This window comes from Clinocottus analis, unplaced genomic scaffold (genome assembly GCF_023055335.1).
Source record: "Clinocottus analis isolate CAN_PGR_092001 unplaced genomic scaffold, fCliAna1.0.p SCAF_22, whole genome shotgun sequence".
In the NCBI taxonomy this organism is placed as follows: Eukaryota; Metazoa; Chordata; class Actinopteri; order Perciformes; family Cottidae; genus Clinocottus; species Clinocottus analis.
The window spans coordinates 9,099,604-9,126,839 of record NW_027175954.1 but is presented as its reverse complement, the minus strand read 5'-3'; the positions used below and the strand labels follow the sequence as shown (position 1 = coordinate 9,126,839).

The 27,236-nt window shown below is 40.6% G+C and overlaps 2 protein-coding genes across 2 annotated transcripts in view; one reads left to right on the top strand and one right to left on the bottom strand.

The window, feature by feature from the left end:
* The window catches only part of LOC137793280 (uncharacterized), a 35,625-nt gene extending 29,352 nt beyond the window's left edge, over positions 1-6,273 (bottom strand). The window contains exon 1 of the mRNA XM_068589347.1: positions 6,217-6,273. The gene's annotated coding sequence lies outside the window, so the exon portion shown is untranslated. The remainder of the gene's footprint in view (positions 1-6,216) is intronic.
* ccdc40 (coiled-coil domain 40 molecular ruler complex subunit) overlaps positions 1-27,236 on the top strand; it is a 313,416-nt gene that overhangs the window by 86,226 nt on the left and 199,954 nt on the right. The window lies entirely within an intron of this gene.

Below are 27,236 nucleotides of genomic sequence, written 5' to 3'. Positions count from 1 at the left end.
CTATACAGGACAATAAAGAATGAGAATACAAACCGTTGCGGTGCGATATGCAAAATGATAATAATGATAATAATTTCCCCTGAAAAATATCTTGGATTTTACAGTGTTTAGAAGATAGATAGCGTTCCTTCATTGTCATTGAACAAAGTACAACGGTTCTACAAAGGTTTATATATAAAAGGAACCAACTCCGGTGCAGCTGTTGGAATGTAAACATCTGTGCAGAGTGCTGTGTATATACAAGCTAGACTGCAGTTGGAGCTATAACTCTAAGTATTGCAGCGCTGCTAGTCACTGTAAACAGTCCGTGTTTGACAGTGTTCAGTTTATGTATGGCTCTGTGGTAGAAGCTGTTTTCGAGTCTGCTTGTCAGTGATTTGATGGAACTGAAGCGTCTACCAGAAGACAGCAACTCAAACAGGTGGCTTACAGCGTGCAGTGGAGGGCCGTCAGGGCCAACTAAGCCTTCTCTGCTGGCCTAAATAGAATCACAAAGTTATAGCTTTTTTTATAATTAAAAATATATAAAAATAAAATATGTATATAATTTATAATTAAAATAGTCACATGGGCCCTGTGACCAATCACAACGTCCATAGTGCTAGGAGATGTTAACACTAGCTAGCTGGCCGTTAGCATGCACTACTCTTGCATAGAGAAGCAAAAGTTCAATCTGATTGGATGAGTGATACATAACCAGCTATCAGGCATGCCGTGCTGCTGGCCTGAGCTGAGGAAGACAGGAGCTTGTGCAATGAGAAAATAAGCTAATAGGGAAAAATAATTATAATACATGTAGTGGATTTGTAAAAAAACAATTAAATTATTATTTTTTTAAAATAAGTATTATAAAATAACTATAACTTTGTAATTCTGTTTAGGCAACGAATATCTTCTGGGCATTGTTGGTGACCCTCTAAAGGGCTCCGCTGGCATTTTTTCAGATGCAGTTGGACACCTCGGAGAGCTGGTCTAAACAAGTACCTTTCACATCATTTCTGTTACAGTATCACAGCTTGCAGCTTTCCTCCGGTTCAGCGCTCTGAGCACACGCCTCACATTGCATAAGGAGCATGTAACTATTGGAGGCTGGTGATGGTGTTGTGTCCGTCTCCATTGCTTTCACCTCGAAGTGATTAAAGAAACAATAAAGTTCTCCTGGCCATCGCTGACGGCGATCATGCAAAATCCTTGAGGAAAATGTTTAAATAAAGTGTATACAGTACGGTCCATCAGTGGCTGTGCAACATGTCAGCCTTTTTTGCACTGCATGCATTTGTTTATGCTCTCGGTAAACATTATATTTATGATTTACATATTTGGGACGCTACGTACCTTTCATTTATTTTTGTTCTCTCGTCTGTTCTCATCTTGACCCAAGATAATTATTTGTTCACTAAGGACAGCAGAGTGGGAAAACAATCCACTTAGGAGCTCTCATCGCAGTCAAACACACACACACACACACACACACACACACACACACACACACACATGCACACGCACACACACTGTACAGTACATGTCATCTACATTACAGTAAAGTAATTTCACTTCAAATCCAGAGAGATTTCTCAAGAATTTAGTTTTTTATGAGCGGTGCCAGACAGAGTGATGGTTTAGATGATATGTTGCATTTCTGTCATGAGTTGATTCATATTTTTTGCCATTTATAATGCAAAGTGTTTAGTCTCAGGCAGCAGAAGTTTGGCTTTGATTCAGAGAACACATTTATCTAAAATCTCCACTCAGTCAATAAGGTAAATGGGTGTTCATGGCTGATATAAGAATAGGATACGAGGTAGCCAATGCTGCAAACTCTGTCTCTATTTATTTAATTCACAAATGCTTTTGTGAATTGATTAAAGGCAACAGCTTGAGATCATGAGCCTCCAGTTAGTTCCATCCTATTAGTGAGATATCCGTCTACTAATGCCAAGAGAGACGGTAAGGAGAGGCAGGCATCAAGTGTTTGTCTTAGTGAGTCACAGATACACAGCCACTGGCTTTACGTCGAGCTGCTGGGTAATTAATTAATCCACTTGTATGTGGGCACTGGGATTGGGTCTGCCAACTCGAGATGATTAACGACTGAAAATGTTGTCTCACATTGGATGACTCGTTTTTTTTCTGCCAAATAGCTGGCAATTTGAAAAATAGTAATTTGGGGTATTTTGCAAAGTTAGCTTACTGAAACCAAGCCTGTCAAGAACCAGATGAGTCTGCTAGCACTGGTTCAATCTTAATGTTCACTGGATGCATCGTGAAGCATCCAGAGTCCACTGAAATACCAGCTGATAGCACTTCTGAAGTGGAGCATCTTCTGTCTGAAACATTTCCAGAATTATCTTGCGGACAGTGTGTTGTTTATCCTCTGACAGTTTTCCTAAAAAAAATGTTTGTTTTAAATGCAATATATTGAACCATAACCATGTTATCACCAGTTCATTGTCAATACACACACCTATTCATTGTGTGTATTATTATTATTATTATTATTATTATTATTATTAACATGTTTGTCAAAATCCATTTGGGGGTTAGGGGGTGTCTTTAGTTGTAACTTCTTGGAAAATCATCACTACATCGCCTCAAACTACATTTTTGTTACAAACCGGGCAGATTAATTTTAAAGGAAGATATTTCTCCCAGCAAATGTCATAGTTTGGTCCTATTATGATAATGATGTTAACCCATTCTTATTGATTTGTCATCCATTAGAATTGTTTTGCGGACATTGTTTGTCTTTATGAGCACATTAAATAAACAATCCAAGCTAATTTATGATTGATGCGTTAACAGATACTTGGTGACTATACCTAATTGATTTTAATAATTGTACCTGAGTGTGCCATCTGGACATTTGGTATCTGTATTTCCTCAATGTCGAGTATTAGCACGAGGCAAATTGTTGCATTCCTTCTCTTGCTTTACACTTGGTCAGGGAAGTGTCATTAACAAACAACTACTTTATGTCAATTGTCTATGAATATGAGTGTTTGTAAACATTTACATGTGTATTTCACCCTTCAGAGAATTGATCTGGTTCAGCAAAAATAGACCCAGATGTAAAAGGAAGTGTAGTGGAGAAAAGAGCTGTGCGAGCCACTATGAGCCACCTTATTATCACAGCCTCGGGATATTGTCCCAGTGGGGTTGAATGGCTGAAGATTGTCCCACAAATAAGAACAGGAGGAGAGGAAAGCTGCACGCTTAAAACTCTGATGAAATGGGTTTTTTTTTATTTCACGAGCTAAAGATTCTAAAAAAAAGGCAAAGTTTTAAAACAATGATCTTTAGAGAATAAAGTTAATGAGGCTGTATCAGATTTATATGTGTACGGCCTCTCCTTCCTGTGTACTGATGTCTGCCTCTATAACCCAGCAACTTACTAGAATACAGTGGCGGGCCGTTAGGGCCAGCTAGGCCTTCTTTGCAGGCCTAAACAGAATCACAAAGGTTTAGAGCGTATTCACGTGATGTCATCATCTCATCCGCGCCATCTTGGGGTCCACCTAGTTAGCCTGCTGCTAGTGGGAGTCAATGGGTTTCGCTATGGATTTTGTGTACTGGAGACAAGTTTTTACACACAGGCAAGTTTCAAGGCGTACAAAAGTCTGCAGGCTTATGCCCAATTCACACCAAAAGCGTAACGCTTGTTTCCCTGATTTTACTCGCTCGACACGTTATGTGGTTAACTCGTTTTTCGTTTTTTTGCAACCAGTTGTGGCGGAAAGCCGGCGTGGCTTAAGTCCCGTGACCCCAAGTTACCATCGTCACTTAGCCCGGTCGCGTTCCTGTAAAACAGTTTTTATTTCCGCTATCGACCGTGGGACATTACCAACTATTTCTGCGTTATGCTTGTTGTGTAAATACCACCAATAAAAAAAATGTCGGAACATTAAGCGCCCCGTGTCTGGGTTTGTACAACAATCCGTAGTCGCACACAGCTGTCTCCGGCTCCAGGACGCGTGTCTGGATGAAGCCGCTTCCAGCGCTCATTCAGGACCAGCAGTGACTGTTTGGCTGCCGTGCTGAGCGCTGTTCCCATGTAGCCAGTGTTTTATTTTACTTTGAACTGAATCACAGAGTAAAGGCAGACATCGCCCAACGGAGTTGCTATGTTCATGGCTTCCTCCCAAGTTTCCATCCACAGTTTCCTTTGCGCAAGTGAAAGCCATTGATTTTCGCTGGGCGAATGAGCAAAAGAAGATTATTGATGAGAGTGTGTCAATAGAAACGTGCCCACAACCCGATGTATCAACAGAAACACATGAGAACAGTCCTCATGCTCATACGCAGAGTGAAACCAAAGTAAGTTAGATGCATTATTTGAGAAGCTGGACAAGTTGAAGTACAAGTCTGCTGTTGTCGGAAAAATCCTTTAATCAGGAGTTTCATACTGAAGCCAAACCGGGTAAAAGTGCAGTCTATATAGCAAAGGAGATTAGGGTTGACCTAAAACCTTTTAGACCTTATAAGACCGGTTCCTCCAGACCTCTTTAGTTTATAATTCACCATTAAGCCGTAAATCAAGGAAAGCAGGGGGGGTTTTTTGCATTACGGATGCACATTTTTAGACTGCTTTGCTCCTATTTTTCTGACACCTTAACATCCTCATATTTTTTTAAAACTTTATTGAAAGGATTCAGGTTTTAAAAGTAGCTCTCAAGTCAAGCACAATTTAAAGTGTGACATTTTAATATGTCAATTGTTTGGTTTAGAGACAGCATTTGACTACGCTCCTTATTTTACTGTTGGGTGTAAAGCTTTGAGGCTTAGACAATGAAGAGGAAGCTGAAGGATCAGGTAAGCACAACAGTGCACAGTTTCATGTCAGGCACTTTAGGAAACGTTGGTCTTATGAATCAACTTTACTATTATTATGAATAATGCAGTACTAAGGAGCCTTATGAGTATCTCTATACATCATCTGTATGTGTGTAGGGATTTCTGTGTGTGTGTGTGTGCGTGTGTGTGTGTGTGTGTACTGTACATTTGAGTGCATGCAGTCACATACAAAGAAGTTGACAGACACACCCAGAGTTTTCGCTCAGTATTAAACTTGACAAATTCGAAGCATCAAAAATGTAGCCGAACCTAAAAATAAAATCATAAATTAGTAAATGCTTCAGAACACAGTCGGCCTCATATTCTTCTTCTTCTGTTTCAATTCTGCACTAAGTGTCATTGCTGGCTTTGTATTCATGTCTCTTCATGAAACACAGACACCGGTACAGTACACACCAATAGGAGATGGGCACATACAACATGCACATGAAGTCAAGCCACATACAGCAGACTGTTCCACTCATTTAGCATGTTACGAGGGCATCAACACAGCCTTGTTTCATGAGGATGAGGCATGATGCAGCAGAATACCTTGGGCAAAATCATGGCTGTAAAAATGTGTAAAATGCATATAGTAATGTATGTGTGCACATACGGATGTTTGTGTGTGCATGTTTCTGGTTGCAGCGATGCATTTATAGCAACACATTTTTTATTTCAAACAGACTATGCACCGTTAGTCTAGTCATCAATTTTTTAGCAGTAGTTGAATATGGAAAATGACTGAGTCATTTGCTTTGAAAGGAGCGGGGGATGCCTCGGTCTGTTCGTATCTCATCTGACTGAAGTGAGACATCCAGAGCATTAGGACCAACCACCTCCCTTTCTACACTATTCACGTCCGAGAGTCGAAGCTTAAACATCCCTCATCCACCTGCTTCCGACCTCCATCACATGCCTGAGGGTGGACTTAAAACAGAGAGACTCGTGGTTGAGTGGTAACTTCCACCTGGCGCCCTCTCCTAGCTGTGAGACACTTTTGGCAGAAAGTGGGTGTAACGTTCACGGGTTAGGTTGAGCATTACAATTAGCTTAATTAGCACGGTTTCAATTATACATGTTGAGATTTAAATGGCAACATTTAGGGCATCAATTGGACAACTGAACCTGTCAAGCTTGATGTCTTTTCCACTTTGTATAAGCCGGATATCAGTGAGCTGGTGGAATAATTGTAAACATTCTTTTGGGGCTTTTCCCCCTCGTATTAATTGATACCAATTGATCTGTCAGTTTGTCGAGCCAAAAACACCGTCATTTGCTTTGCTAGCTTGCAGTTGGGCACTAAAGGCAAATATACATGCGTCTTGTTGTTATCCAGTCTCGTTGGCTGTATGATGACGAACTAGTTAGGCGTAAAGACTTTACCGGGTAGACGGTGTCTCCTCTCTAATCCGCCTCCTGAGCGCAGGGCGAACCGCCACGACCGTCCTGGATGTAGAACAACTTCGAAAAGCCGCACCTTCCTGGGACAGAAACAAGTCAATTAATCCATATTTTCACCTGGACCGTAGGCAGCGCGCGGAACAGCTCGACAACCCCGTTAAAGTGCGTTTCATAAAGTCCAGTGCAGGTGAGCGCGAGAGATGCAGACGGGGTAGGCGCACGCGGTTTAAGCGACTGTAATCTCTCTCTCTCTCTCTCTCTCTCTCTCTCTCTCTCTCTCTCTCTCTCTCTCTCTCTCTCTCTCTCTCTCTCTCTCTCTCTCTCCCCCTCTCCCTCTCTCCCTCTCTCTCTCTGACACATAACACACGTTCGCATAAAGTTTTAATAATGATGACGGGGAACCTCGCAAACAAAAAAAACTGTACGAGCTCACGGTTGTTTACACACCTGCATCTCTCGAGCTCTGAGTGATTGATAACCGATTGACAATGCGCGAGCCTACATCACAGCAAGCTTTACTAATGATCGGAATCAGTATATATATATATATATATATATATATATATATATATATATATATATATATATATATATATATATATATATATATATATATTCAATCATTATAGTTATATACATTGTCAATGTATAGTTAGATAGATAGATAGATAGATAGATAGATAGATAGATAGATAGATAGATAGATAGATAGACAGACATATAGACAGATAGACAGACATATTTGACAATAGTCAAATAGTTTTGACTATTTCTCGCCTTCAAAATAAAATAAAAGCACCACAAAACTATAGATAGATAGATAGATAGATAGATAGATAGATAGATAGATAGATAGATAGATAGATAGATAGATAGATTTATTTGGGCTCTGCCGCCTCCTCCTGGCGTCAACGTGTTACTGCCACTCCACATTATCTACAAATGTAGGCCTAATACAATGTTCCAGGCTTAATTAACAAACAGTGAAACTGTCCTTTAGCCCTAAAAATCTGTCAGTTATTCATGTGTCATCAAATGGTGACATAAAGTTGCTTTCCATCAAATTACCACAAACTAGTGACAGGTATTCCAGTATGGAGCGGTGTGGTTCCTGGGTCTCTGTGCTGTGTGCATTATACGCAATGGGAACATGGTGGCCAGCCATGATTATAGCTAACTATGCAGTCAGGATGTTTAAGTCCATTATTAGACAGTGCATGCAGATTTAATTACTCATTATGTGATTGAACACCTCTTTGTGTAGGTACCTCTGTACACCAACATGCTCATATCCAAAGCTGTCGGTTATTCCCTCACACTGCAGCACAGTCCCAACTGCTAGGACTTGAATATGCAAAGACTCTTATGCTGACAATGTGTGTGCCCAGAGTTGTATGGATGCTCACAATACAGGACAGGTGCACATGGGAACATGTCCAGTGTTTTAAAGCAAAGTATTATACTTTATGACAATATTAGACATTTGACATCATAATACAGTGTAATTTAATTAGTTCTCTAATGACAGCAGTTCTCTAAGGAAATAGAAATGTAACAGAGGGTCTGCTGCCTTTTATGGTCAAATTCTAAGGTTAATAGCTGAGTTTCCACATCTGACCACAAGATGTCAATGTTAGACAACTGTACGGCTGCTCCCTCGCTCTCTTTTTGTCTCTGTCTCACTTTCATCATCACACACTCACACTTTAGTCTTAAATGCAGCTTTAGCACTTGTTCACTCTCAATGCTGCCTTTAATTATAACATCATAACCACACAGTTCACTTCCAGTCACAACCCAAGCCCCTTTATCCTGTCCAGGAAGCCCACACCACCACGCACGTCCACTCTAATTTAACAGAGATTAGGAGAGGAAACCCTTTTGTTGCTCTTGTTTCGCCGCCCCTGCTTGTGGTCGGTTTGATCTCTGTCCTTGGCTGTCAGCTGGTGGATGGAACTATTTTGGTTGGGCGCATGGGGAATTTCTGGCCTCTTGATTGTTCTGAGTCATAAGAATTGGCTCTACATGTTCAACTCGAGGAGGGAGATGGGCTGCAGTTGGGGTAAAACCAGGGAAACTATAGTATTGTATTTACGTGGATTGATGGGAAAAAAAAGGCAAAATAAAAGCAAAACTAATTCAACTCAAAGTTTTCGACATATTGTTTTGATTTTTTATTGTGGCTCTTGTGTGCATTTTATCCAATTTGCTGCTTTAATCCTGACATTTTTCCAATGCGGGACTAATTAAGGAATATCTAAACTAATGTAATCTAATATTGAGAGAAAATTGTCTCAGAAGAGAAACTGGTTAAAGACCAGTTTGTGCTTGATCTACAGAAGAAACAGAAGGCAAGGGTCAAAGGTCAAAACGTTCTGCATGTCTCCAGCTTTATTGAAGCTTGTTTTACCTTTACATTTTTTTTGCAACATTAATTAATCACGCTATCAAGACCAGAAACCAGAAACACAGTTCTGCTCTTGACTGAATGTCCCAAAGTTTCAAAGGAAAGTCCAACAATCTAGCGTATTGACTACAGAACTGAGCGTACAAACATTTTCATTGCTTCCTTCCCCTTTTTCTCACCATACGGAGATGAAAAGATCTTTCATGTTGTTTCCTCTTGTTGCATTATTTATTGCCGTGTGGCGCTTTATTAGCTGGTTTCATCTCAGATTTTGCAGGCTGTTTTTTGGGGAAGCCTTTGAAATGTGTTTCTGACTCCAAACAATCTTTTTCCCGCTTTCTCTCACTTGCTCCAGTCGCCTCCTCTCTCACGAAAAAAAAAGAAAAAAGAAAACCTCGATTTTCAAAGCGATTTGAGAAACTCTCTGAAGCCCAAATCCATTCAATGCTATCCTAAGGAAGGGAGATGTTGTTCTTGTTCCGTGGCTGACATGAAAGGAGAACTGAGGATCCTCTTTGTCATTAGCCTTATTAGCATCATTACAGCAGTATAGATGAACTTCAAATGATTGGCTTGGAGTTATTTGTGTTACCATAGAAGCAACATGAGTACTATTTTATGTTCTGTTGCATTGCGAAGGAGGTCGGTGCGTTTTGAAGAAAGCCAATGTGTTTCAGATGTAACCACTAGATGGTGGAGCTGCTCCTGATTCAAAATGAGACTGACTGGAAGTGGAGAGGAGAATTATAATTACTGGAAGATATCTGGGATTTTTGGGGATATTTTATACGACATAATCACATCTTAAAGCAGGCCCACATATTAAAAACATAGCCAAGCTATACCCATCATCTGAAATCTTTTAATATATCTATATATCTGCCACTTCAACTTGTCAGTGCCTTTCAGTAAAGCTCCGGTGTTTCTAGAGTGAAACAAAGAAAGAGGATAAAGACATAAGCATCCAATTCAGCAGTACACTAAAAATGACAAACCTGAAATGATTTGGATGTGCAAAGCCAAAAACTGATCAATGGATGTTTGATTGGTCCATCTCAGTTGTGCCAACAAAGGCATTACCTGGAAAGGTACCCTACTCTGCATGCTCACTGTGCCCGCTGGTGATACGTGTTATTCAGTGACATTAGTCATACTGCATCGAATTCATCCAATAAAACATACATTTTAACCAAAAGAAAATGTCTGTAGTATGTCTAATAGATAAATGTATCAGACAGTTTTCTCTCATCAGGGAATGAATATGTGCAGAGGGATGTCATACTGTAAATTACAATGAGAACAGAAATATCTCTTTTGGCTGGTTAAGAGCTTAAAGCACCAGCATGACTCTAGAATCAAAGCGGCCATCACATCGGGCGAGATATGAGATGAAGGTAAAAGAAGCAAAAGGCGAGCTGAGTTTGGATAGCATGCGAGCAATTGGTGGTCAGGGTTGAAACCTATGTAAACTTAATGGTCCAACGTTTTTTTTTTCCCCCTCCTTCTTCCCAACATGACTCCTTGCATCTTTATCAGGAAGCTCCAACCACTATGGAGCTGATGGTGGATAAGCCCAGCAGGCCTAATGTGGTTTGAACTCGTTTTTTATTCATTCTATCTCTACCAGTACCCACACCTCCACCATGGCCCGGTCTCTCTTGGCAGGCCTTAATCTCTCTCCCTAATCGGCAGCGGACGTGAGGCTTTGCCATTCCCCACAGGGCTGCACATGGGATGGGGCCAAGTGTTCAGAGTGAGTGTGGAGGTACTTGATGCAACAATGGCAGACGCGTCGTCACTTTCAGGTCCTGAGAACTCAGTGTGCCACCGTCCCATTAGCCTTCATAATGTTCAAATCTGTGGAGAAGAAGAGACGGAGAAGGGAGCCTGTTCCATGCTCCTTTCCACTAACTAGTTTGTAAAGGGACCGCGGCTGCATCCTGTTTCTTGTGCTGCCCAAAACTGTGGTTTCAAGAAATACAAACAAGCCAGAGCGTTTTTCTCCCATACACCAGAACATATGTGCAGCCAGTCCTTTCTTTAGCGCTGACACAGCAATGTGGAGGTAGGTCTGGCCATGCGCGACTGCTGAGGAGAAGCTGAGGTCATGCTACATCATGCCTGGATGTCAGCAGAATTAATGAACCCAGAGCGACCAGCTGATCCCAGCATTCAAGACTACTTGGGTCCAGCTTCAAACACAAACCAGCCTTTGACTCTCTGAGGGAGTCTTCCTTAAGGTTCCCGTTGCGAAACCAAGTCATAATAAACAGACATAAACAGCTCTGTCTTTCATGTCAGCCTTATAAAGGAGGAATAAATAAGTGCAATCCACTTCAGTGAGGGCCTTTGTGCTGAGGAAGCAGCTGGAGATGGCACGGGGCCCTGGTATTGTTTGCCAGCTCCCTAATCGTACCATGGTGCCTTGCTGGCGTCTCCTGGAGAAGCAGGCAGGACACGTCGCCCACATTTAAAAGAGATGGCTTTAATGTATGAAGTTTAGTATAAATTACTATGAAGGTGCTGAGATGGTCACGATGGGTCTTCCCACATTGGATGCATAACTCTCCGTTTCATGTTCATGTTTAGGATTTCATAATGGTACTAAAAGCAATCTCAGTACCTTTACCTTACCCTATTCGAGAAACAGAATAAACAAAACTTAAGGGTGGGAATTTACTTTGAAAATGTAGATTACCGTCTTCCATTACCTTTTGTATGGGATATGCATTAGATTATGTCTGTGCGCGAATGTTGAACAATATGGTATTTATCTCTTTTCCTTTCTCTGCTCTGACTTGGTGTTTTCTTGCTAATTCTGTCTCTCCTTTAGATATGGTTCAAGCTATTTACAAATCCAACTTTTGGAATGAGTGTCCAACTCCCTTTCGACTGGGATTAGATAGAAAAAGAGAGGGATGAGGCAAAGGGAGGGAGCAAGAGACGGATCATAACACATACAATTCTGCTGAGGACAAACTTGAAAGGATTAGGGGGAAAAATACAAAATGTCCAGCAAGTAATAAAAGTGAATGTTATTTGTTGTCGACTACAAAGTGAGATCAGTGGAGCTTCAAAGGATTTCTGATTAGTGCTGTGAAGTCACAAGATTTACTGTCAGTGAAAAGTGTGGCCAAAGAGCTGTATGGAATATTTACCGATACACAGCGCACTGCTTGGGTTCACAGCCAGCTGGCAGCAGATACTGAGAAGGAAACAGAAAAAATGTCGTAGAGGTCAGCAATGACGATATAGCAAAAAGAAAAGGAAAGGTATGTTTCATGTTGAAAAATATTAATTCTCAGAGGGAAATATGGTGCTCATTTGTGCAGAGGAGGGGTGTGCACCATATGGAGTTCTTTAGATGCTTATTCGGTCAAATGCTAAATTGATCATCTATTGTCATCATTGATGTAAACATATGTTTTGATAGACATGAATCTCTTTTTGCTTGTACTCCCACAGAGATTTGTGTGCACAGTTAGTGACAAGGCTGCTCAAGCTTGAAGGAGTTCAGTGTCTCTCTCTCAAGAAGCTGTAAGACAAACCAGTTCTTACGTAATGTCAAAAGTCTTTATACATGTCATTGCATTTGTAAAAAGCCTGCCTTTGCGATGAACCATACAAATTGTATTATGGTGAACAATCTGAGAAAGTATGTTGTGTTAGAGTGGGGAAGAAAATAACGCTAGCCAATCACTGCATGAATTGGTCCTGGTTGTTGGATTGAACATTTTTGAAAAGATTTTGAAAATTAAGCTGCTGAAGCAAACAAAGTGAACATCATGAGGCACAGGCCACTCGGGCCTGTCAGTGCGATCAGTACTTCTTGTGTGAGAGGCGCAGCGATCACTCGCTGCTCTAATGCAGGCAGAGGACGATGGGGATGTGGCTGCTGTGCATGCTCGAAAGGCTTGAGTTTCACAGTATGGCAACACATGCTCGCCTTATGCTTAGGAGTCTGTCAATGCATATTGTTTGACCTTTACTCTGTCTCTCACACAGAGAACAATGGATGAGACAGGCATAGAGAAGGAAGCCTCATTTTCCTTTCCATCTAGTCCAGCTGGCGTGCAGTTTGGTACAGTAGACCAGAGACATTAAGAAAACACCCAGAGATGGAGAAGCACATGAGCACTTGAATACCTGATTAACTGGTTATAACCTAAAGTCTTTTCCTTGAAATATTTGGTAATTGTTTGCCATTTTGAGGATGACTTCATCCTAAGTGCCACACAGTATCCCTGATGCGCCACGGGAGGCCTCAGTACAATGTTTGTACCTTGTCCTGTCTGAGAGCATGCCTGTGTGCTGTCCTTTGTTGGCCTTCAACAAAACCTCAAACTGTTCATGAGATTATGTCGTGAAAGATAATTTGCATCAAAGAGTTCCCTTTTTCCATTTATATCTGATTAATTAACCATCTGAGGAACACAAAACAAATGCCTTTAACTGCTGTTCTGTTGAACCGAGGGCTTCAAAGCACCATGCGAATACATTAGTCATCAACAGGAAGCTAATACTAATAGCTCCCAAGTTGTGGTTTAGAAGGACACATGTCGTGACAATTACCCAGGGGCTGGAGGAAGTGGGTTACTGGCAACACAATGCCCCAGACTGGCCTGATATATGCCTGTCTGATAAACACTTTGGTTGGAGGGAAACCAAGTGTCAGCGGATATTCCTTTGAAGTCTGTTTGTATTGTTTTTTTGCAGATTAAAGAGACAGGTGCCTTTGTTGTCGGTCGTATGAGGAATGTAAAAAAAGAAGCTGCAATTTGGTGTCAATATATCCTCTTTCACATTGGTTCCCATTGAAGGAGACCCGTACAGTATTTACAGGAAAGGCAAAGGTCCATTACGTGCTAGTTTAATGTTACCTAGAGGTAGTGGAGGTTAAAAAGACTGCTGGCCTTTGATGAAATAGAGCAACATTTAAGCCCCAGAACCAAGGGTCTTTGATCACTTAACCTGATCTTCTTATATTTAATTGTAAGACCCGAGGAACAAGAATGGGAACGGGTGGCACTTCCTTTGATGATCTGAACCGGGTTCACAGGTGCACCTCCAGCAGAGGAATCATCACAATGGAAAAGTATAAATCACACAGCCAAGACTGGACCAAGCCTGTGTGTGAGTATGTGCACCCAAATACATACGAAGAATTTCACTTCCGATTTTGCTTTTTTAACGATACATTTTCATGTGAGTGCTTTACTTAAAAAATGTATATATTAACAATTAGAATTATCACCTGGATCTTCTGTTCGCCTAAAAGTTATATAACATTTAGCAACTGAAGACCCTGATGTCTCTCTCGGGAGTTAGTTGAGACCAAAACAGAGCTAAACACATAGTGAATATTGGACTTACATCATCATTATCATGGGTACACAAACTTCAAGAACCAACCTCATGAAGGCGTTAAAATAGCACACCACTCTTAAAGACATTACGCATGTCATAATAATCGTTTTTAGCTTCTTTTTTTAAAAACCAGTAGTACTAATCTAAATTCATCAGGAGTTTGTTATTTGTTGCACATGTGATATGTTGTCTCCAAAGCAAACCTAAAAAAAAAACAACAAATATTTGATCCAAGACTGCAATTTGTTCTGAGCACACCCCAAGTGGTTTGATTTCACAATAAAACACTGTGAAGGTGCTCAGAGAAACACCCCCCTCGCATTCATACGACAGTATTTTACAAATATCTATCATCAAATCATTTCTGTGAGTAATGGCTCAAAAGTCTCCTCAGACGTGGGCCAAAATTGCCAGATGGCCAGTCTGGGTCTGGCTGCCGCTCTGCATTTTTTCTCCTAATATATGTTACATCTGATTCACTGACACTGACCTACATGGCAGTGGGAGAAATGGAGGCTAGATAAACCTTTTTTTCTGTATCCAAAGCAGAGAGAAAACAATCTGTTGCCAAGTTTAATGATGATGACAGCTTGTCTTTTATTTGAGCAGAAAAAAACAACCCACTGTTTAAAGTGGCCTTTGATGTAACTCAGCCTTTCTGACTTGTATCATTAAATTTAACACTGAGTACAACTTGGCATAAAACTATTTTCTTTTTCTCTCTTTTTCCTGTTAGCACTGTGCTGTGTTCAGTTTGATAAACTTCCATCAAAGGGCATATGCTGATCCATCAGACATTTTATATAATCAACGCTGCTCGTTATTACTGTAATTTTCTTCGACTGGCGAGATCAGCTGCTACTCGCGGTCTTTATTATTCCATTGGATTTAAATGGACTCATGAGTGTCATGGATGGCTGTTTGGGTGGGTACACAAGATGAAAAGGTTTGCCTTGAGCAAAGAGAGGCAGACAGAGTCAGAGAGGGAGGCTGATCTTTGTATGAAACATGCTTTGTCTTCAGTTTTTGTTTCTTCTTACAGACCTGACTTATCTAACGACTGCAGTTGCACAACGGACATTTTATCTTCATCTCATTCTACGCGCTTTGTGTCATCCACTCACTGAAGGTTCAACCCACATTCAAACAAGCATTTTCCAAAAACTAAAGTATTTGGCCACTTGTACGTGGCATATGCTTACTGCAAGTGCTGTAGTAAATCATACAAGTCATCCAGTAATCATAAAGTAAATCATAAATATTAGTCACAGCCACAGTTTGTTTCAATTGAAGTTAAAATCAACTGCAATCAATATTTTTAGATGAAAAATAAATCAAAGGATTATATGTATTATGGAGAGGGTCGCTTGGAGTGAAAAATCTGCACATAATTATCACTCGATTCCACAGTTTCCCTCAGCCCTTCGGAAACTTTCAGCACATTGTTTTGGTTTTCTGCTGGTGGACAGAGGAGAGCTTTTAGCAATTAAAATGCCAGATGTGTCAAAACTGAAGAGATGGCAATAGATTTCAGAGAGCATAGTCATCTTTGTTGTGGTGATTGATGATGAGGCTGTTGAGTTTGTGCAGCAGTACCAACATCTCGGCAATGTAACTGGTGACAAGCTGATCTTTGAGCTTCATGTGGACGCTGCTTCAGCCTCAAGTTTTGATGTTGACAATACCTTCATGAAAATGTTTAATTCCTGCTTTATTTAGTCAGTCCTCACGATCTTCTTTGTCATCTGGTACATGTACTCACCCTTAAATACAGAAATAGATTGAGAAAGTGTGCAACATATTGTAAACAAGACTGCTTCTTTTCTGGCTGCAAAGACAATCTGATCACAACCAAAAGATTTCAGAACTAATTGTCCCAGCTGTTTATTGGCCTTTTAATTAAGTGCATGTGATTTTATACAACATCTATTGATCATATTTGTTCTGATGGTATGCCGTTACTTCTGGCTTTATGACAAATTGGCGCTTGGGGATAAAAAAAATATCCTTCATCCATGATGATGACGACGGCAACGACAACAATGATGATTTTCATTCAGACAAAGAAACCAAAATATCCAAAGAACAACGTACTGAAGGGAAAAGACTCATTTCCAACATGGTCCGAAGATGTTAGAAGACAAAGAAAACACAACGAAACACAAGTCATTCAACTTAAAGACTCAATGTTTTCCTAAGGGACTGGTGGAAACCAAAAACAGAAACCAGAAACTCAAAAGACCACAATTTGTAGTAAAGGCAACTGAGATTAACAAAACTCTGCAAATGAAATGTGATAAAATGTTGGCATTGTGCTCAGTCTGTTTTTGCTAGTTTTTAATATAGAAAATATGTAATTTGTTAATTACCAGGGAATATGTTCTTGTGACAAAGAAGAAATACTAAATACCCTTTAAACTTTAAAATGATGACTCAAGGCGAGGTATGAAAAACAACTAAAACCATGATCAAATATTTCCCTTCATTTGTATTTTTTCTTGTCATTTAGAAACAGTTTGAACAAAGTCTAATATTCCACTGAGATTAAAATGGGGAACTAAACACAAAAATTCTGAAATTGTAAACTCTTCATTACTTTGTATTTTAAGGCGAGACACAGTGTGGCATGGATTTGCAAGAACTCTGCATGCTGAACTGGGCACTCTTACAAAGTGTCATTGTGGGCTCTTTAAAGAGTTGCCCAACATTAAAGGGAGGTAGCGGTAGCAGGTGGTGTGCTGGAGGACGAGGATCTCCCTGTGGTCTCATTCAGGGCTGAGAGAGGACTGGGACAGGTGGTCAACCCCTTTAATGTTTCTAAGCTTTTCATCTGTGCATGTGGCTCTAAAACAGGGCACACTGTACACTGACCAAGAACCCTTTACTGGCAGACCTGTGATACAGTTTCTGCTGCTGTTGCTGGCCGTTTCATGTGGTTCCACCCCTCTTACGTCTGCAACAGCAGGACTTTGTGCATGGCATGGCTACTTAATCCACCGGTGACATGTGTAGAGCTTTCAATGCTCTTCACAAGTAATGTTGTTCAAGCGCGGAGACATTTTTTGTCACCTGCCCACGACAACTGGCGGCTGACTTATAACAATTTATGTTCCTGTTTGTTCTCTGGTTATTCTGGGACAGACCTAATGCTATTAGGAAAGATGAAAGAATTGTTCATGTAATCCTGGATATCAGAAACTATTTCAACTCAAACATGAAAAGCAGAATGCAGATTGAGTTAAGATGCCTCCTGAGCAGCCACTGTCTACTTGAGTATGACGAAAAAGTCATCGGACTAAAATAGAAGGAGTCTCTGGATGATCAAAATCTTACCAAAGTGAGTCTGGAGAAGAGTGAAGACATCTATTCCATTCATAAAAAACCTTAATTGTTGTTCTTCTTTCAGTTAAACAATACTCTTTACTCTCTCTGATACAACTGATGCTTGCAGCATCCATACTGAACTCTGGAGGGGCTGCCATTGTAGTTTTGTATGAACAGTCACCTGTCCACGTCGTGGCGTCACACACACATAAACCACATCGGTAGTGGACAGAAGTTCACTTGACAATGGTGGTCTAGACACAAAACACATTACTTGCAGCCTGACAAGATGGATTTTTATGCGATCTTGTGTTATTGCAAGAAGGCAGCTGCAATGCAAGCCAACCGTGAAAGTGCATTGTTGATTGCGAGCTTTAGAAATATAGGACATAGTAGTGGGTTATGAACACAATGAGTATTGTATCGAGAGGGGACTCCTACACCCCAAACGGCATCCTGAGTACAGCTCGCTCGGCGTCTAAACAGGCGCTTTTTGAACCGACATTGCGCTCGTTAGTTAAGTCAATGTGTGAAGTGAGCCAGGAGTTCAGAAACGTGAGTGTTGTGCACTAGGAACAAGTGCTGTATTATGGGGGCCTAAAAGACAGAGATATCACTTTGCATAGGGGCTGCCCTTTGTTACCGCTTCTGTTTGATGGATTGCATCATTATCCTAACAGGAAGAACTGTCAATATGACCGTTTTGGGTGTCATGTTCTTCGGTCCCGAGAGCCACAAAAAGAAAGAAAAACTTTGTGTTGGTCGGGAGCCGTTGAGGCTCATTTGTAACGACTCCCCTGGTGTGTTTGATGTTGCCAGTGTCCAGCCTGCCTCTCAAGTAGGGATGAATCTGACAATAGTGACAGTTTCCCAACAACAAATGGATTATTTCTTTACAAATGTTGAAGACTGCACATGAGGCTTCATTGATGTAACGCTTAAATACACAGTATATCAGAGAATGCTACAGTTAAACCCCCTTAGGCTAAACTCACAATTACTTTAAAGGAATAATGAAACTGATGATTATTGTTATTATTGTCTTGATTAGTCGATGAATCTTTTGGTGTCTAAAATGTGAGAAAATAATGAAACACACCCATCACAATTTCACAGAGCTTAAGGTAGCACCCCGTAGTTCACACGTCGAAGTGTCTCTGAGCGAGACACTAAACCCTGGTTGCGCCTCACAGGGCAGCCCACTGCTCCTTAATCAAGGATGGGTTAAATGCAGAAAAGAAGGGGATTAATAAAGTGCATGTTTCTTTTTTCTTCTGATATTAGAGGGGGATTTGCAAAAGACAAAGAAAAAGAAAAATGGACATTTTGAACCAAAAATGTCCAGACATTTTAAAATATCTGGACATTTTGAACCAGTCTGGGTCAAAATGCTGCACGCTACAATTGCCACAATGCATTTCATTGACTCTTCCAATCTGGCATGAATCCACATATTTTAAACTCAACACTTCCAGTTTGTATTCCTTTATGAATTCATAATCTCAGAGGTCAATGTGCGATAATTGCAAAATAATCCAGATGACATTATCAGGATTATTTTCTCAAACTCAGTGGTACGATGTGGCGGTAAACTCGTCTGAAAATTGACAAAATTCAAACTCATAAATCCGTGACTGTAACTCTGATTCCAACTTTCGTCTTGTTTTCCATATCCTTCACACAAGCAATGTGCTCTGGCTTTTTCATTAGTGCCTGTTTGTTCATCCTTAGTAATGATCTCATAAGGGGCTTTTTAGTAGAACATGGTGCTCTGTGATTGAATGGTTTTATGTGGAGTCAAAGCACTCAGGTTTGCACAGCGTGGCGCCACTTCAGATCACTCAGCGCAAATCCCCGTGGAGCTCTGGGGGAAATAAACCATCGATTGCTGCACAGCCTCCCTCTCCTTTTTTCCTTCTTCTACCCCCAATTTTTCCCCTCTTGCAAAAATAATCCACTTCAACCATCCCACTCCATTTCCTCTCTTCCTTCCCCTGAAACCAGTGATTAAGCGCTTAACCAGTTTACACACAAAGAGAGATGCGTTTGAAATGCAAACAAATAAACACCTGGGACTTTAGAGGTTGTGTTTCATGAGTTGTTGTGGCAGTATTTAGTTCCAATTTACTTAATCATTATGTAAATGTACAGGGTTTTAGGCAGTAATAATTGTATCTTCCCATGCGTAGCACGATTTTGACAATTCAATAGTTTATTGGTATTCTACATGAAGTCGGTTTTAAAATATCAGGAAAAAATTTAGGAGGAATAATTTGATCAGATGTCGTGAAAGTGTGTCATTTACAGCTGCAGGATGAATTAAGGTGTGGTAGTGTGAATCATAATATATATTCCTGTATTGCTGACATTAGGTATTCATGCATGGTAATTACATATTTATCATTTAAATAAACCATTTCTCTCAGTAAAACTCATTTACTCAAATAGTATGGTTTTATTGACAGTACAAGTGAATCATTTGTGTTGAGGGAGTGTGTTCATCAGAGGAACTATAGACGAGAGGCCTGTAACACAAACTGTTTAACTTTATTTTCCATCCACTTGGGGGCAGCGCTCATAACAGTAGGGCTGCCTCGACTGAAGAAATCCTGAGTCAACTAACAATCATATAAATTTGTCGACTGATCAATTAGTTGACTTAATCACCAGATGTGTAAAACAAAGTTTCTACACAAAATAATTCCACAAAAGACTTAAAATATATATAATTTGTCAACTAATTGAATAAGAGGGGGCTGTTTATTGTTGCGGTGCTTATTTACACGCAAAGCATCATTACATGTGGTCACCTTTTAGCTCTGTTTTTGTCAGTCCGATGCTTAGTGCTGGACAGGTGGGGTACAGTTTCCTGGAACTATTAAAAACAGCTTTCTACGCATTTAAGTTGTGGATTGAAAATCATGACAATGAGCTGACAGCACACCTCAGAGCTGACGGGAACTGTGCTGTTGGCTGATAATGCTCTGTGGATTTTGGAACTATAGGTCACCTTCTTTCACATTTCATCCACTCTTAAAAACATGTGTATCAGAGCAGCTTTAAAAGCACAGACCCACTGATTTGGATTTAAAGACAACCCACATCGAAACGCTAAGGGGAGAAAGAATGAAAACCTCCTCCTTAAAGAGAAGGTGGTGTTTTGAAAATATACCAACTGATCTGTGAATCTACTGACATGTCTGATTACCCCCCCGCCCCCTCTCTCTCTTCCCCCAAACACACATACACAAACACGCACACACTTTAGATAATATCTTCTGCCATCTGGAGAGCTCAGCCTGGGCCTGTGACATCACTTCCTCTCACACATACAGGCGCTGGTGGGAAATTGTACCACCATGACATCATGTAATGGTTCCAACATGTGGTGAGATGAGTTGCATCCAACTGCACGTGGATGCAGGAATGCAAGCTCAACTTTTACAACAAATTCAGCTTCTCTGTCCACCTTAACCACTATGGGATTGGTCCTGATTGAGCTCCCAATTATCTAGACTCAAATTTAATATTTTAACCACAACCGGCCTTGAAATTAAACCTTTAGCGTATTAAAGTAACAAGGGGCCACAGGGAGATTAGAGTCCATTTCCACCTTAACTTTTGAGGTGAAACTACACATTAATCCTCTTTTTTAATGATGTCACGATGACCTCCACTCTCACTCACTCACTGTTATTATCATAATGCTCAAAGTCTTAGTCCAATAACTCAATATGACTCTTCAAACTCTTTCATCCTGCCTGAGGATCTTCACACATCTTGTATCCATCATCTGTCCCTCCCACACACGATACACACCTCCCCTGTTCTCACGTTAATCTGCCCGCTCCTCCCTCACTCTTCAGCCATTGGCTCATGTGAGATCCCCCTCTCTTTCTTTCTTCGACACGGTGCACTAGGAACTATTCAGAACAGCCAGTTGTGTGTGCTGGCTGGATTTGTCTTGGCAGCGACTCAGGGTTCTAATATTGCCTTTTCAGATTAAGTGTACTAGATGACTGTGAAAGAGAGCTTCCTCCTCATAAGGCTGCAGTGAAAGATCAGAGGATGAGGGAGGAGATGTCCACTAATAATCAATCTACTTTTGATTTTCGCCGTTTTGTTACCCGAACTTAAATCACCGGTCACAAACAATTTCTTGTGAAAGCTATTTACTGTAGGCGACCCATTTTGGGTTGTTTCTGTGGATAAAACCTTTTCACGCAGAACAACTAAAGATAATGCAGGATATGTTCCAAAGCTTCCCAACTTTTTGGGCCTATTTATGAGCTGAACTCTCCCCTCTTGTAGTTGATTCACACACACACATGCTCTCAAATAGGGTAATAGTTCTGTCACTTGTAATGAACTTCAGAGAAAGCAACCCCAAATATGTAAGCCAGTGTTTGTGTATGTGTGGGTGTGTGTAAGCTGCTGTGCGAATGGGGTGGCCTTTGATGTAGCGCTGCTCGGATCCTCTTGTAGTTAGCCTTTCCCAGGCTGTCTGAGCCCGTCCTATTCTTTTTCAAGGGCAAGACGCAGAGGCAGGGACATGAGAGAGAGAGGCCGGCCTTCTTAGCTTTTCTATCTTTTGGCTGATGCTAGGGAAAGCAATTTTTCCTAAATACCTCGATAATTGCCTTTTGTGTGTGTGTGTGTTCATGTGTAAAATATATCTAATGGAACCAGTCAAACATTTGTGAGAAAAACTTAAATAATCCATCTGTATTAATAAAATCCCAGGACATTTCAATGTCTTAGCTGTTTTTCTATTTAGTGGTTTTCATGTTAAATGTTGTGGATGGCTTAAACTGTAACTGTATTGGTCAGTAATATCCAGACGCACATTATTAGTTGTTTGATAGGGTACTCTGGATTTGGTCTGTGTTTCTCTTGGAGTGGATCAGAACAGATTGCCTTTCAAGTCTGATCATGTGGTCCATTGTTTTTGTCACAGAGCAGATCAATGTTGTTTGATGTGAGCCATATAGAGAGTCAACTGTGAAAAAGAAAAAGTCACATGGAGCCGAGTTTGTTTTCAAGCACAGCTGTTGGTGGCGCATCCCGTTGCATTAAATTACATTATGTAATGTTGCTGTGGTGTTTTCCCCTGAGATCTGTCCGGGTCGACTGCTGGTCCAAACCTTTGCACTTTGTAAAGTACTCTTAACTATGTTTGAGTGTAGAATGGAGAGATGAACTTGTTTTGAACATTGATGATGTAAGCTTTTAACACGTTTGAGTTTTTCGCACAATTCATCTGCTGCAGTTCTGATGACAATAAGGACACACACAAACAGAAACACATTATAGTTAGGAACACTGCTTATTTTTGATACATAAGCATGTCATATGCATTAATGCACAGTATATGCTCTAAAGCTGTTTTATCTATTAACTGTTGACACAACTTTAATCTAGACACAATCATGTTAGCAACATCATAAAATACGGTACAATTTCAATTAAATTCAATTTATTTTGTGTAGTCCGGGCGCACACATCGGAGCTCACATTAGATCAGGGAAAACTTGAAAAAAGGGAAGAAACCTTCGGAAGAGCAACAGAGGAGGATCCCTATACAACAGCAAAAGTGGATATAGTGGAACAATAAAAGATATTAAAAGCAGTAATGGTGTTGGCAATACTATTTGCGATGCAACTAATAATAATAATATTGATAATAGCAGTGGGAGTCAGGCAGGATTAGGATCCAGGTATAACCACCATCCTTGAGGCGAGAAAGCACTAAGACATTGTTTTTATATGTAAAGATGTCTGTTCATCCAAAACAGAGTAACTTAAAGTAAATATGTTTTCTCAACCCTACTTAATGTTACAGTATGGAGGAATTTGATGAAGTTTTTCTCATTTGTTCAAATGAGAGTTCCTTGTTGGACGCAGAAGAAATTCTTCTTTCTTCCTCAGTTTGCACGTGTTTTGTCCAACAAGCATTCGACTTCTCTGGCTGACTTCCTTCTGACTCCCCAAACACATAGATGACATGAAAATGTTTTACGACTGTAATACAGCATTTTTGTTGTACCTCAGGGCTTAACATGTTATGATACAACGAGTAAATCATTTGCATATAAAAAAAAGTATTTTTAGGCCTGTGGTAAGTCTCTCGTCTGCAATTCTGACTGTGGCCACTACTCCAAAAATCACAGCAAAGCACTGATCCTGAGGGCTTGCTTTATAGTCCTGTATAAATCATTTCCTTTGAGGTTGAAGGCCACATATTTTTTCCTTCTCACACCTTTCTTGCTGTCTCTCTAAAACAGCGCCTTTGGAAACATCCAAGATGCCCCTCCTGTGTCTGGGATGTGCTTTTAACATACCAGATAAAGCTTGTTTTACTGTGTGTGTGTGTGTGTGTGTGTGTGTGTGTGTGTGTGTGTGTGTGTGTGTGTGTGTGTGTGTGTGTGTGTGTAGCAACCTGCAGGTGGAGGAACAACCAGTAACCTACAGTATCTCCTGCCTTCAAAAACCCCTTTATGTTCCACCGCCAGATGTGGAAAGAAGCAGTGAGAAATTGTGGCAAAGAGCCAGAAGGAATTGTGTCAGAAAGCAGCTTTAACAGGTCATTGTGTATTTTCACTCCTCTCTTTCCCATTCTGTCTCGCAATAATTTTACTATTGCTGAAATTCTCAAAACCATCAAGGCACTTTTTGCATGTGAAGAGATGAGCCGAGGAAGTCACAGGAGCCAAGTCACGTACAAACCAAAAGATACTTCCATCCCTCTACAAGACTAATACCATATTTTACCTCTATAGTTCCTGTCTGGCACCTTCTCTTCTGATGGTCCCAGCCTGCAGTAAAATAGTCTTTGACCCTGAACACATCCTCAGAAGAGACAGGGTCTCTGATTGAATTCGCCCTCTAGAGGTGGAGAGCTGGAACAACAACAGTTGTCACCACAGATGCAGGAGTTGAGCATATTCACAACATTCAAGATCTCAGCTCAGCTTCTCACCTCCATGCTTTTGGTTTAGGATTTCGACAAAGTCATCTCAGATTTCATCTTATCTTTGAGGCAGCACATCTCAGAGATAAAAAGGAACATTTAAACAGCAGATGGGCAAAGATGTGTGCACTCACTCCACCATGGAGCTCAGTCACAAGACACAATAGAGAGATCCTGTCTCACAAGGGCAACACATTAAGGCTAACGAAAGTGTTGGTTTGGCCTGAACACTGCTGTCTATCAGTCGTAGACATTTCCAAGCTTGTAATTTTTAAGGTATAAACTGTTTCCTCTAAAGCTTTTCCGCCTGAAGGATGAAGCTCCCAGGAAGAGGGTTCCCTCTGGGATCCTGTTATCTCACACATACCACAACACTCATGCATGTTCAAACACATGCTTATATGCGCGCACATACACACACACACACACACACACACACACACACACACACACACACACACACACACACACACACACACGCATGCACACACATCTTTGTATGGAACATCTGCGAAACTATACTCTTCACCCCTCCACCTGAGCGAGTAATTCTTCTTCCATTGATCCCCCATTAATGCTCCACCACTTTCCCCTGAACAGATGTCAGGCGAGCATCACACCAATTGATGTTTTTAATAAAAACGCAATGAGGAGGAGGAAGAGGAGGAGGGATGGACACTCTTCTCATGGAGGAGAACCTGGAGGTAGGTGTGTTGCTGCATGTGTGTTTGTGTCTCACTTGGCAGCCCTTTTCACAAGTTGCGCCTCTACTGATGTGGTTGGCGAGAAACTTTTTTTAAAAGCGCATTTGAAGAATCTCAGATGTTACAAGACGAAACACCCACATGTGTTTGTGTGTGTGCGTGCGTACGTGCCAGTGAGTGAGCTCAGATTGACTTGACTCTTTCACTTCAATAGCATCTTTGTAGGTCTGCTTGTGGATCCTATAAGCAAAGCGCAGGGGGAGAGGTTGCATAGCAGAGCTTCAATGGTTTCTTTGGCTGAGCCATAAGGGATCTATAGCACCAGCAACCTGACTGGCAGGCAGATGGGTGAGGATGAAATGATAAAATATCAGATAAGAATCTGTCAAAATTCAAAAAAATCCACCGGTCAAAAATCCATGTTTTTACCTGAGCACCTGAACAAGCACTCTGACTTTAAGTTTGAGAGACAGACGAATAAAGAACACAGAGAGAGATCAACAGAGTGTGAGGAAGTAAGGGAGGAGATACTCCATAGAACAGAATATGCACGCAGATATAAAACTTAGAAACGTGTTGAAAGATACATTAAGTAAAAGGATAAATATTACTCTCTAAAAGGCTCAACATCTAAGATAGGACACACACACACACACACAAACACACACACACACACACACACACACACACACACACACACACACACACACACACACACACTTACCCGCTTGACAAATACATGTGTCGACCCATCGATGAATTGAAAAAGATGTGCGCATGAATAATAAATCTGTGGCAGCTGTACATTTTTAATTGATTCTTCCAAAGTACAAACGGCATGGAGATGGTGAAGCTGCATATACTCCCTGAGGGAGCCGGTTTGATTTTCTTTTATCCACTAATGTATTTATTACTATTGAAGCTGGAATGAAACAGGGTGGGAAAAGGGATGTGATGAATATTTGAGGAGAGTTTGTGACGTGCAATATGTCAGTGAGGTTTCCTGACTGTCAGTTTTATCCTGCTGAGCTCGTGTCATTTTCAGGAGCTGTTCCGTGACCTCCGTCTTGTTAAAATATTTGATATGCATTTATTTTTAATGATGGCTGGTCACTTGAGAGGCTCCATCAAGTAGATACATCATCTTTGATGACTATGGATCACCATCATTCATTTTTTACTTCTTTCCTATTATTTTTCCCTGACAGAGACCACCCGCATCTCGTATCAGACTCAAACCCTCAAATCAAGCGAAAACACTAGCAATTACTTGTTGCTGTCATGATGACTAGACACAAACTATTGGCGGTTCTACAATCTAGGAATAAACATGTGCAAGATATTATTCACAAAATGCTAAATTGTTATTTAATAGGTCTAAAATGACAGCAAAATACTCAATATATACAACAAAACAGCCAAGTATATTCACTTAGGAAATTAAACAATAAAGAAAGTGCAAAAATGCAAAATATGTGCAATGTATATGAAGTGCATATAAGTATGTACAGTGACTCGCAAAACTAAACAACAAAAGCTGTGCGAGGGCTATTATGTTGAGTCAATTGATGGAGGATCTGGCCAGAAGTGATTTATTATGAAGTCTGATTGCAGTGGGCAGGAATGTTCTCCTGTATCGGTCCTTGTGACAGCAGAGCTGGATGAGTCTGTTGGAGAAAGTGCTTCACTGTCCATGCAGTGACCTTGTCATCAAGTCAAGTATAGTGTATCCTCGGCTGATGCCGACAGATGAACTCATGATAAACTGAATCAAAACATTTATCCCCTACTGGCCAATTCAGGTCTGTAGGCTGTGTATGTAACCAAAAGTGACAGAAATCTGTCAAATGTGGTTTTAGGGTTTTGCAGCTTCACTGTTTTGGTTTACTGTCACTGCTCTCGTCAATATAATTTTTGGCAGCTGCAGCAAAAAACGTTTTAAAATAACTGTCACACAACACTTAACAGCAGACAGATACAGTTAGCAACTAGCTATAGTGGAACTTTCAGTAGATAAAAAGACAATGTTTTACCTTCAACAAACACAGAGTTTCACCCAGGTATCCGCTGTCCGTGTCCCGTAGGACGCTTAAAGTCAACATAGAGTTCATTTTGTCACGTCAGTCGTTCGTCACATGAATTGCTAATCAGTCAAGTTAAGATCAACTACGATCTTTTTTTTTGCCTCAAACTAGACCTCCTTGAAGTTTAATTAAAAAAAGACACACTG